This window comes from Scyliorhinus canicula, chromosome 11 (genome assembly GCF_902713615.1).
Source record: "Scyliorhinus canicula chromosome 11, sScyCan1.1, whole genome shotgun sequence".
NCBI classification, from domain to species: Eukaryota; Metazoa; Chordata; class Chondrichthyes; order Carcharhiniformes; family Scyliorhinidae; genus Scyliorhinus; species Scyliorhinus canicula.
This window is the reverse complement of record NC_052156.1, coordinates 65,891,665-65,904,552: the sequence shown is the minus strand read 5'-3', so window position 1 is coordinate 65,904,552 and position 12,888 is coordinate 65,891,665. Positions and strand designations below refer to the sequence as shown.

Below are 12,888 nucleotides of genomic sequence, written 5' to 3'. Positions count from 1 at the left end.
TGTGGCACCTTGTCAAAGGCTTTCTGGAAATCCAGATATACCACATCCATTGGCTCCCCGTTATCTACTGCACTGGTAATGTCCTCAAAAAATTCCACTAAATTAGTTAGGCACGACCTGCCCTTTATGAACCCATGCTGCGTCTGCCCAATGGGACAATTTCTATCCAGATGCCTCGCTATTTCTTCCTTGATGATAGATTCCAGCATCTTCCCTACTACCGATGTTAAGCTCACTGGCCTATAATTTCCTGCTCTCTGCCTACCTCCTTTTTTAAACAGTGGTGTCACGTTTGCTAATTTCCAATCCACCGGGACCACCCCAGAATCTAGTGAATTTTGGTAAATCATCACTAGTGCATCTGCAATTTCCCTAGCCATCTCTTTTAGCACTCTGGGATGCATTCCATAAGGGCCAGGAGACTTGTCTACCTTTAGCCCCATTAGCTTGCCCATCACTACCTCCTTAGTGATAACAATCCTCTCAAGGTCCTCACCTGTCATAGCCTCATCTGGAGGCTTGTGCCAAAATTGGGAGAGCTGTTTCAAAGACATATAAAGGACCAGCCTTACATAGTTATACTTGCAGAATTATACCTTACAGATAATGCCCCAGCCAACACTACCATCGACCCACTGGCAGAACAAATCCAGCAGAGAGGTGGAGGCGGCACCGTGGCATACGGTCAGGAGGGAGCTGCCCTGGGAGTCCTCACATCAACTCTGGGTCCCATGAAGTGTCATGGCCTCAGGTCAAACATGGGCAAGCAAACTGCATGGTGATTGCCATGTACCCTCCACTCTCAGCTGATGAATCAGTACTCCTCCATGTTGATCACTGCTTTGAGGAAACACTGAGGGTGGCAAAGGCACACAATTTCCTTTGGGTAGGGGACTTCAATGTCCATCACCAAGATTGGCTCGTCAACACCAATACTAACCCAGCTGGCTAAACTCTAAATTACATAACTGCTAGACTGGGTCTGCGACAAGTGGTGAGTGTACCAACAAGAGGGAAAAACATACTAGACCTCATCCTCAGAAGCTGCCTGCCGCAGATGCATCTGTCCATGACAGTATTAGTATGAGTGACCACCACACCGTCTTCACATTAAAGGATACCATCCATTGTGTTGTGTGGCACTACCATCATGCTAAATGGGATAGATTCAGAATAGATCTAGTAACTCAAGACTGAGAATCCATGAGGTGCTGTAGGCCATTATCAGCAGCAGAATGGTACTGAGCCACAATGTATAACCTCATGCCCCAGCATATAACCCAATCTGCCATTACCACTAAGTCAGGGGATCAACCCTGGTTCAATGAAGAGTGCAGGAGAGCATGCCAGGAGCAGCACCAGGCCATCTGAAAAATGAGGTGTCAATCTGGTGAAGCTACAATAAAGGACTACTTGCATGCCAAACACATAAGCAGCAAGTCTTAGACAGAGCTACGTGATTCCATAACCAATGGATCAGATCTAATCTCTCCAGTCCTGCCACCTCCAGTCGTGAATGGTAGTGGACAATGAAACAACTCATTGACGGAGGAGACTCCATAAATATCCCAATCCTCAATGGCAGAGGAGCCCAGCACATCTGTGCAAAAGACAAAGCTGAAGTATTCGCAATAGTCTTCAGTCAGAAGTGCCGAGTGGATGATCCATCTCGATCTTCTCCAGAAGTCCCCAACATAACAGATGCCTGTCTTAAGCCAATTTGATATATCCTACGTCATATTAAGAAATAGCAGAAGGCAGAACGTTATTCTGACAATAGCACTGAAGACTTGTGTTTCAGAACCTGCCGGGCCCCTAGCCAAACTGTTCTAGTACAGCTATAACCCTGGCATCTACCCGGCAATGCGGAAAAGTGCCCAGGAATGTCCTGCACACAAAAAAGGACAAATCCAACCCAGCAAATTACCACTCTGTCAGACGACTCTCCATCATCAGTAAAGTGATGGAAGGAGTCATCAACAGTGCTATCAAGCGGCATTTTCTTAGCAATAACTAGCTCACTGATCCTCATTTGAGTTCTGCCAGGGTTACTCAGCCTCTGACCTCATTACAACCTTGGTTCAAACATAGACCAAAGGGCTGAACTCTAGAGATGAGATGAGAATGACTGCCCTTGACATCAAGGCAGCATTTGATCGAATATGGCATCAAGGAGCCCGAGCAAATGAGTCAATGGGAATCAGCGGGAAAACTCTCTGCTGGTTGGAGCTATACCTGGCAAAAAGGAAGAAGGTTGTGGTGGTTGGAGGTTAATCATCTCAGCTCCAGGACATCACTGCAGGAGTTCCTTAGGGGAGTGCCCTAGGCCCAACCATCTTCAGCTGCTTCATCAATGACCTCCTTTCCTTCATAAGATCAAAAATGGGGATGTTCACAGATGACTGCACAATGTTCAGACCATCTGCAATTCCCCAGATAATGAAGCAGCCCATGTCCAAATGCAGCAATACCGTATAATATCCAGGCTTGGGCTGTCAACTGGCAAGTAACATTTGCATCACACAAGTGCCAGGCAATGACCATCTCCACCAAGGGAAAAGCAAACCATGGCCCCTTGACATTCAATGGTATTACCATCACTGCATCCCCCAATATCAACATACCGGGGGTTACCATTGACCACAAATTGAATTGGGCTAGTCATATAAATATTGAAGAGCAGGTAAGAGGCTAGGAAACCTGTGGTGAGTAACTCACCTCCTGACCACCCAAAGCCTGCCCACCACCTACAAGGCACAAGTCAAGAGTATAATGGAATACAGTCCACTTGCCTGGATGAGTACAGATCCAACAACATTCAAGAAGCTTAACATGATCCAGAACAAAACAGCCCATTTGATTGTGACCCCTTCCACAAACATTCACTCCCTCCACAACTGAAGCACAGCAGTATGTACCATCTACAAGATGCACTGCAGTATCTCACGAAGGCTCCTTAGACAGTACTTTCCAAACCTACAACCACTACCATCTAGAAGGACAAGAGCAGCAGATATATGGGAATACCACCATCTGGATGTTCCCCTCCAAGTCACTCATCATCCTAACTTGGAAATATATTTCCTTTCCTTCATTGTCGTTGGGTCAAAACCCTGGAACTCCCTCCCTAACAGCACAGTGGGTGTACTTGCGTCACATGGACTGCAGGGTTCAAGAAGACAGCTCACCATCACCTAGAGGGTGTCTCCACCACTGAATACGGTGTTAAACCCTCGGGTGCATTATTAATCAGGAGTAAAGTTCTTCCATTTTGAGACTAAGGGCAGGATTTTCCATCCCGCTGCCCCCATTTTCTGGTGCGGCGCACCCTCACCGGCAGTGGGATCCTCCGTCCTGCCAACCGGCCAATGAGTGTTCCCATTGTGGGCACACCCACGCTGCGGGTGTGAGTGTGCTGCCGGCGAAGCGAAGGATCTCGCCAAAGGAAAATCCAGCTCTCAGTCCTAAACGGGGGTGGAAGCATGGAGTGTTTCCTGCTGTCATGGCCAGCAGGGAAACACGCAAAATATTCCAACCCTGACCTCGTTAATTTGGTGTGAATACAGGGCTTGTGGTCTGGAGCACCCTGAAGCTGGTAGATTGTCCTCCTGAGAACGAAGATGGATAGCAGGATACTGAATCTGGAAAGTCCACCAGCAGAAGCTCACCTGACCCACTGCTGTTGTGTTCCAGGGTCTACGGTTGTGGGTGACCTCCACCCTGAACTCCAGTGGCAGCCCCTTGCATTGTTCAGATGAGTCCTGACATTGGCACACCACATTGTATGAACGTGTTGAATACCAGGATTTTTTCTCACCAGAACAGTGGAGAGTGTGATGTGGAATGTCACGCCTTCTTCTGCATCCCATTATTGGGAAGCAAATGAGCATCACATTGTCCTCTGGTGAGTTTTCTGACCTGCGATGGTGGGCACTAGCAGGAGATCCCACTTTAAATTCACGCTGACACAAAACCGATTTCTGGCCCTCCTGCCATATTCTCCCACCGTGCCCATCATCAATCATGCCTGTGGCAGCATAGGACAATCCCACCCAAGCTCGATGCAGGAAGAATTGATGTGTTTTCCCACCAGCTGCCACAGTGGGAAACAGTCCACCTTCCTGTCCTGCCATGGAACTTAGGTCACGATTCAGCAGAGTCCCTTGTCTAGCGCGTTTAGCCTGGGTGTTTCCCAGCATGGGCAGTACCAAGAAAGACCCCGCTATCTAAAGGGACTCTGTTTTATTTCTGGGCCCCTATGGGAAACCCTCCCGTTGTGGCCGCACTTAGTCTCGTTTCTTGTTTTGCTCCTTAGTGCAGGAAGAGATTGGGGAGCCATTTTTAAATGGCGTTCCTATCTTGAGACCCCAAACATGACACTGGATTCCCTCCTTCACCCCAACTCACCAAAAGGGTGTCATCAAGCTAACCACACCCCACCATATAAGGGCAGGGTACCCCTGGCCCGATCCCCAGCATGGGCAAAATGCCACCTGGGCATCTTTGCACTGCCGGCCTGACACCCTAGTAGTGTCAGGGTGCCTGGCGAGCAGAGTGAAACTAAAACCCATAATTACCTTCTCCTACTGACTAATCAGGGTGGGCTTTGTTTGGAAATGTATGCACCGCTTAGCTTGTGGTCAATTTAAAGAACCGACAACAAACCATTTCAGTTCAAATGAAGAGAATTATTTATTCTCACATTCAGCCCAAAAATTGAACTCATGCACTAAACACTCAAGTATGTCTTAGATTTGAGTAAACCACAAACCATCGCAAGTGTGAATTTCACAGACAGTATTCATCTTGACATGTCCATTCAGGGAAGGAGCGCTGGTCATGCAGTTGGGAACTTTATCTGAAGTAAGCTTCCTGTTGAAGTTGTAGTGGTCACCTGATCCTTGGCAACCATTTTAGCCACCCTGCGAGTGTCCACATGAGCACACTCCATGTTTCAAGTTATGAATATAACAAAACCTTCCTGATTTGTTTGTCTTGACTATAACTGTTTCAAGCTGCTGAACCTGCCTCTTAATGCCTTTCCTATTATCTGGTGAAAATAGAAAATATGGAATAAAAATACCTGTACCTAATAGGTTGGCCTATCAAGATTTGTTTAAAACTGATATTTTATAATATATTATTATTTTTTTCAAAAATATTTTAATTCAGGTTTTGCAGAATTTTTCATAATAAAACAGTAGTAACAATAATAACAAAACAAAGTAGAGTGAACATTAACATAGTGCAAAAAGAGAATATACAATAACAATTAAATAGACATTACCCCACGCGACTCAGTCTTCCCACACCATCCCAGTGAAGCACTCACCCAACCCCCCACCCACCTCTATGGATTGCTGCTGCTGCTGACAGGTTAATTCTCCCGGAGAAAGTCGACGAACGGCTGGCATATCCGAGAGAACGCTAGCGTAGACCCTCTTAAGGCAAAAAGAAGTACAATGTTGTCATGTTTGTTATAATGTCAGGTTATGACTGGATGGCAATGTTGAACGTGGTGCTTTTAGGCATCCAGTGAAAAATTGGTAAATATTAAGGAAAGAACTACTTTGCATTCCATAATGATATCATGTAAAAATAGGCTGCAGTTATGTGCAAATGCCAAAAGTATTTAAAATTGTCGTGCAATATATGCTAAACTAGCAAAATATATTAGAGGGAGGAGATGTATTTTGCATGATGATCAGATTGCACTTAGTGAACTAACTTACTTTATATGAAGGGATGGTTTTTAAGCACAGTCATTTTGTTTAGAAATGCATATCATGAGTAGGTGGTAAGGTCACAATATGTTTCCCTGCAATAATGCAAGTGCAAAAACTCAAATTGCCTAATTCTTCCAAAGTCCTTGAACATGTTGCAATCCAAAGTCGTGACCATCTTTCGCACAAATCTAGCTTTGAACTGCTCCAAGCGGGTTTTTGCTCCTGCAACATCCCTTATCAAAGTCACAAATGATCTCCTATATGTGATGGTGATCACGCTAATCTACCATCATCTTTCTCAACCTGCTTGCTGCTTTTGACGTGATTGACCTCACCGTCCTCCAGCAACATCACTCCTTTCTTGTGGGACTGTCCTCATCTGGTTTTGTTCCTGTCAGTCAGAGCCAGAGAAACACCTGCATTGACTTATTTTCCCACTCTTCACTCCATTACCTCTGGACAGCCTCAGGATCTTTCCTTGCCTCTTCCAATTTCTAATCAAATGCTTCCTCAAGGTGACAAATACATTCAGAAACTTACAGATAGCAATGCGTTGCAACAGCTGAGATAGTCTCACCTGAATTCCTTCCTTTTTTTTTACTGACCTCAAGATATTACCCTCTAAGATTTTTAATTTGCCAATGGATATATTAGATTGAATGCAATGATTTGGTTTATGAGTATAACTGTCAATGCATCTCTGTCTTTAGATAATATTATAAACAATGATATTGGCTGTCAACCATTTTTTTCTTTCTTCTGACCTCCTACAATTTTTAAGCTAAATAGTCAAAACTTGAAACTTCCAGCATTGCAGCAGTAGAAAAGTCCTAACCAAATAAAACCTCACATACTTTATTTCAACAAGAATGAACTGAAAAGACGGCTTTGCTGAATCTGGTTTTAACACATGCTGCAGGTTTTATTTTGCTACTTTTTGTAGATGGTAACAGGTGATTTAGTGTTTAGTGGGTAACAATTTTATGGCCAATTTTATAGGATGTTCACTATATGAGTGTATGTTGTTTTATGTTTTTTTGGTTTTGTTTTCAGATTTGCCCTCTACGTTTTAGCGCAACTCTTGAATTGACTTCCAAACGAATGGTAAGCAACTCATTTGATTTTTGTAGTGTAATGTATAGAAACATATCTATATGTTAGAGCTGAACATTGGATTCCAAGTGTTTGTAGTTATACTGCATTCCGTTTCAATACATTTCCTTTATTTTATTATGTGCCATGGAAGCGTGTTGAGATTGCTATTTAATTCTATATATGGCGGGAATAAAAGGAATAATTGTAAAACCAGCACACTGAGATTTTAAAAAACATTTCTATCTTTCAGAAAAATGCATTAACTCTATTGATCTGTGACAGCATTCTGCCATTAAATACTGCTCAATGTCCAGGACTGTGAATCGTGCCCTGAAATTAACTGAATTCCTTCCTTTTGTTTTACTGACCTCAGCAGTGTGTGTAAGAGTAGCGTTTCATCATCTTCCACTTAATGTTTAGCTCCTTGAAGAACCTCATCCCTCCGGAAAAGCATGAGCATGAAACAAATTACATGCGACTGATTCATGACCATCTGGTACAATGTTGGCTACAATGTCTTTTGTCGCTTTGGTTTCAAAGAAATTGTATAATGTCCTGGGTTTTGTGGTCGTCATGGTGGGGAAACTGTCAGTATTTGTCGTCATTACCCCTCTAAAACTGACAGCAACCTCTGGATTCCACATAGTTAAATGCAGAAATCCACATTTTGCTGTCAGTGATACTACACTTCTCCAAGGATGCACTGTCAAAACATTCCAGGACTTGAATATATTGGAAATGTCCAAATTGACAAGGACTTCCACTCTTAGGCTCTTTGTCTCACTGTAACATCCCCTGGATAAAATTGTACCGTATTGAACAATGTGCAACTGTATTTTGAATGGCATTCCATGTTCATAATTTTGGTTAAATAACCACAGTAACTGTTTTGTATTTGTTGAATGACAATTTATTACATCATGGTAAATTCTACAATTAAAAGCGAAGGGATTCATTTTTTGTCTTGGATTTCTATCTGTAAGAATGTTTCAATGTTACCCCGTTTAATGACATAGCTGCTGTTGAATGCCTGGAAGATTGCTTGGCATGGCACCAGAAAAAAAAAACTGATATCAGGAATGGGGAAATTACATCACAGAGATATTAAATCTTTGTGGGAGCTTTCTTTGAAGTCGTCAATGAGCATCATTATTGCTTTCCCTCTGACTGCAAATTTCAGCCTATTGAGTTTTAGATTCTATCTTTGAAAGAATTCAGAAAGAACAGGAGAAAGATGGCAAGCCTCCTATATATCACTATTGGGAAGTATTTGTTTAATTTAATTTCCGCTTTACAAAATAGGCTGGATGGTTTTATACAATGAACCCATTAGGTCATACCAGATCATCCAATTGACTTGTACATTATCGTGTGCATTTCACAAAATACTTGATAAAGGACTCTACCCAAAACCTTTCAACCCAAATTGTTTGCTACTGAATTGGAGCTTGCTTTTTGTTTTATAGCTAATGCTATATGGCAGGAATTTAATGCTAAGATACCGTTTCAGGTGCAAAACTAGGATTATCAAATTCAACTTCGACTGCCTATATAATTATTGATATTCAGATACTAAATAGTATGACAGCATGCTTGATCATGTCTGTAAAATTGTTCGATTTAAAGAATGAAACGTGACATTTATAGGATAAAATGTTATCATAGAGGAACTATTTTGTTCTGTAATAAAATACTTTATTTCAAGTATTTATCTGAAGAAAATGGCGGTACTTTGTCATTGAACTGGGAAATTCCATTGATGGACTGAGTAAATGGTTCAGTTAAACAACTTGAGGCAGGGACTCTTCTCATTAATATCTAACTCTCTGTTGCAACTTTTATTACTTGATACACAAAAAACCTATGATACAGTATCAAATAGGGTATGGAAGTGTTTCTAGTTGGACATTATTTGTAGAAGTCATTATGTGATTTCCAATAATCCTCCATGTGTAGTTACTCACTTAACTTTCAGTAATCTTGTGACAGTCATTGATTGTCCAGTTTGATTACTGAACATCAAATATGTAACATATGCTATATGACTGTTTCTGTCAGCACAACCACTACAGGCACAAAAAACAACCCCACACATCTTTCCCAGCAACTGCACAACATTTATTCTGGAAAGTAATAAACACACAGGCGTTATCCCACATTAGGGTTCTGATAAAAGTTTCAATGTTCTCTAGCTTCACTTTTACGACAATGTCATCTGAGTATCGTTATTAGATGGCAGTCATCACATTATTACTCCTAGAATTCATTATTTGATTAATTAAGTATATCAACTTCTGCATATGCAGAGCTTCATCCAATAACATGATTAGTACCATACAGAAACCTGAAACCAGAGCTGAATTGGATATCGTCCTCTTCCTTCAGAAGACATTGGTGATAATAGATTGGATTAATCCATTGCTATGCTTGACAAATTACTGCAGTATTTTTCCATTGGCTTTTGCAATATGGCTGACCAGAAAATCTTCCCGCTCTTGCTGATTTACAGGCTGATAATCAATCTGTTTGGATACATTATTAACACACCTTCTGTGGCTATCAGTCCTGAAGAGGGACTTGAACCTGGAACTTCTGAACCAGAGGGAGGAAGGCTACCACTCTGCCACAATGCTTCCAAATTGGATATCGCACTGTCATTTTAAAACCAATATAATTAGAGTGAATGGGAAAAAGGCACAGTGTAGTTCGCAACTTTAGAGTACCTAACTGCACCTCATCACTAATTAATTACTTCCAAAATATTGTTAAAGTTCTGTAGGCAAATATGGGAAGTCAATCTGCACACAGCAAGATCTCAAAAATAGTACTGAAATAAAGTGGTAAATTGTTTTGGTGCTGTTGATTGAGGGGTGGTTGTTGATTACCGCACAGTGAAATAATTATCTGCTCTTTTTTGAATATTGCCACATTAGGCTGACTGGTTTTTAACCATCTTAATTTAAGGATGGAACTTGTGATATGTACAATTCCACAAGACATAATGTTATCGCCATTGATATTCAATGCAAGGGCATCCCAAATCTCAGCCTTGTTGTGAATTATTCAAATAAAAAAATTAAAACATACAAGTAAGGCAACAATAAACAAATGCATTTACAATTAGCTAAAATAATGGTTACCCGGAGAGTATACTTAAATTACTCCGCAGTACTTTCCTAAACTCAAAGAATACAACTTGCACAAAACAACACCCCATAGGTTTAACAATATGAACAGAATCCAGAAAATAATTACCACATAGGATCTGTTGCTTTCTTTTGGGAATCTGTCTTCTAGATTAGATCAGAACTTATGCAGTCTCACACAGACAGACTTCTTCTGCTTTCTTTTCTGCACAACTGCTTGATTTTTCTGAGAAAGTTCTGCATTACAACTGGGCATGACAACGATCTAGGTCCCTAGACTCCTAGTCTCCACTTCGCTTAACAAAGTATCAGTTTCACCCTGCTACTCGGCCTATCTGCACCTCACAAGTCCTCAGTCCAGTTAAATCCTTTTCAGTTGATTTTCATGTTTTTACCTTTACTTTTCATTTAATTCTATCATCCTAACAATAGAAAAATAGTAAGAAGTCTTACAACATCAGGTTGAAGTCCAACAGGTTTGTTGCAAATCGCTAGCTTTTGGAGTACTGCTCCTTCCTCAAGTGAATTCCTCAGCAGTGCTCCAAAAGCTAGTGATTTGAAACAAATCTGTTGGACTTTAACCTGGTGTTGTAAGACTTCTTACTGTGCTCACCCCAGTCCAACGCCGGCATCTCCAAATCATAATAACAAAATAGGAGGTAGATGTAGGCCACAGAACCCTTGAACATTCTCTGCCATTCAGTAAGATCATGGCTGATCCTCAACCTCAATTTCACCCTATTCTCAGACCACTCACCTCCATTAATGGTCAGAAATCAGACCATCTCAGTCTTGAACATATTCAAAAATTGAGCATCCAAAGCTCTCTAAGGTAGAAAATGCCAAATATTCCCAATCCTCTGAGCAAACTAGTTTCCCTCCATTTCAGCCATACATTGCTGGCCACTTATCTCGAGACTAAGACCCCTAGTTCCAGACTCAACAGCCCATTATCTCCATAAAAATGAGTGCCTTTCATTGATAAGTCATGACACCATGGGCTAGTTAGTCTACTCCATCCACAGGTAACTTCTTAACCACTTCAACGACTGGACCTTACAATAAATCACACTCCAATTGTTCTTTATACAATGGAACTGGGATATAGGGCGCGATCCTATGGCCACGTGCTGGGAAAGCAGCTCACTGCAGCGCATCATGGCCATTGAAAGCTGGCTCACAATGCCTCACAAGATTCAACACAATGTCGCGAGATGTTGCAATGTGAATCCAGCCCATAATAGGAGGGATCACCTTTTGACAAATCTGCATAATTAGAGAAATGCAGCAAACCTTACTCGAATGTGCAGATTCCCAAGGTAGCTATGGTTTTGGGATTCAACCCTTTCACCTCGGAGACCTAAGGTGAGCGCCGTTTGGCACTGGTCTCCACAAATGGGGGCCAGATGGAATGGCACTCATAGCGTCTCCGAGGGGATTAGAGACCTCCAGCTGCATGTCCTTTGGGCAGGGTAGTGTCTTGGCACTGCTGGTGCCACCTGTGTATCCTAGCAGTGCCAGTCTGGCACCTTGGCCCAGGTGGCTCTGCCAGGTTGGAGCTGCCAAGGTGCCAAGCTGGCACTTTTTGCACATATACGATCAGGCTGGGGATGTCCGGCATGGGTGTTGGGGTGGTACCTTCAGGGGGTCTGGGGGGTCGGGTGACCCTCCCATATTGCGTTTGCGTGGGAGGGGGGTTGAGGATTCTTTTGGGGGCCTCGGTGATCAGGATGCCACTTCCAGATGGCGGCCCGATCTCTCACTATAATGGGGAGTTCCAGCGAGTGAAGCTCTCCATTGTACAAAATGGGGCTATGCGCAGCGATAGCCACCCGTTCCCCATTCAGGTTCCTTATTCAATACAAGTTGTGTTGAATAGCCATGTGTTTCTCGCCGCTGTGTGTGCCGGGAAACAGACGGTGAAACACGCTCGCTAGGGGACTTTGTTACCTTTTGCGAGAATCGCACCCATAATGTTTACTTATGTCATTCACTAACACCTTAGTTTTATTGAACTCTCTGGAGGGAAAACTAAATCCCAGTAAGAAAGGTTGCATAGCCTTAAAATATGTTGTGAGTTTTCCAAAATCAATTGATGAAAATGGGTTGATCTTCCTCTTCGACAAAAACTCTGTATATAGCCCATCTACCTCATTTGTCACACCTGCTTCCGCAGCAATATTTACCTCGGGTCGCCTCATTCTATCTCAAGTTACAGTCTGCCCTGTAATATTCTCCACTTTTATTTCCTTTTCAGAATCCTCTTTATGAACCTCAGCAAGTGTCATGTGCTTTCCTCGCAACTTCCAACATGTCCCACTTTATTACAATGGTAACACCTAAGCCTTCGAGACTCACCATCATCCTCAGTGCCTTCCTTCCTATCTGAGGAGGGGATCTCAGAGTATCCATTCCTTACCTTGCTACCTGCCTTCCTTTCATTCTCCCCCCCAGTCCTATCCTTTTCAAAATTATGGGGTGATGGACCACTGGTTTAAATTTATGGATCAGCTCATAATCATCAGCCATTATTAATGCTTGTCTAGCAGTCATACGCTTTTGGTCTTCAACATGGGGCAGCACGGTAGCATGGTGGTTAGCATAAATGCTTCACAGCTCCAGGGTCCCAGGTTCGACTCCCGGCTGGGTCACTGTCTGTGTGGAGTCTGCACGTCCTCCCCGTGTGTGCGTGGGTTTCCTCCGGGTGCTCCGGTTTCCTCCCACAGTCCAAAGATATGCGGGTTAGGTGGATTGGCCATACTAAATTGCCCGTAGTGTCCTAAAAAGTAAGGTTAAGGGGGGGGGGGTTGTTGGGTTACGGGTATAGGGTGGATACGTGGGTTTGAGTAGGGTGATCATTGCTCGGCACAACATCGAGGGCCGAAGGGCCTGTTCTGTGCTGTACTGTTCTATGGGTTCTT

At 42.8% G+C, this 12,888-nt stretch overlaps 1 protein-coding gene across 4 annotated transcripts in view; it reads left to right on the top strand.

Annotated features, from left to right (window-relative positions):
• Nucleotides 1-12,888, top strand: part of LOC119973115 (contactin-4-like) — a 3,053,649-nt gene that overhangs the window by 1,191,000 nt on the left and 1,849,761 nt on the right. For all 4 annotated transcript variants that reach the window (XM_038810685.1, XM_038810691.1, XM_038810690.1 and 1 more), the window contains one exon: nucleotides 6,780-6,830. The gene's annotated coding sequence lies outside the window, so the exon portion shown is untranslated. The remainder of the gene's footprint in view (nucleotides 1-6,779; nucleotides 6,831-12,888) is intronic.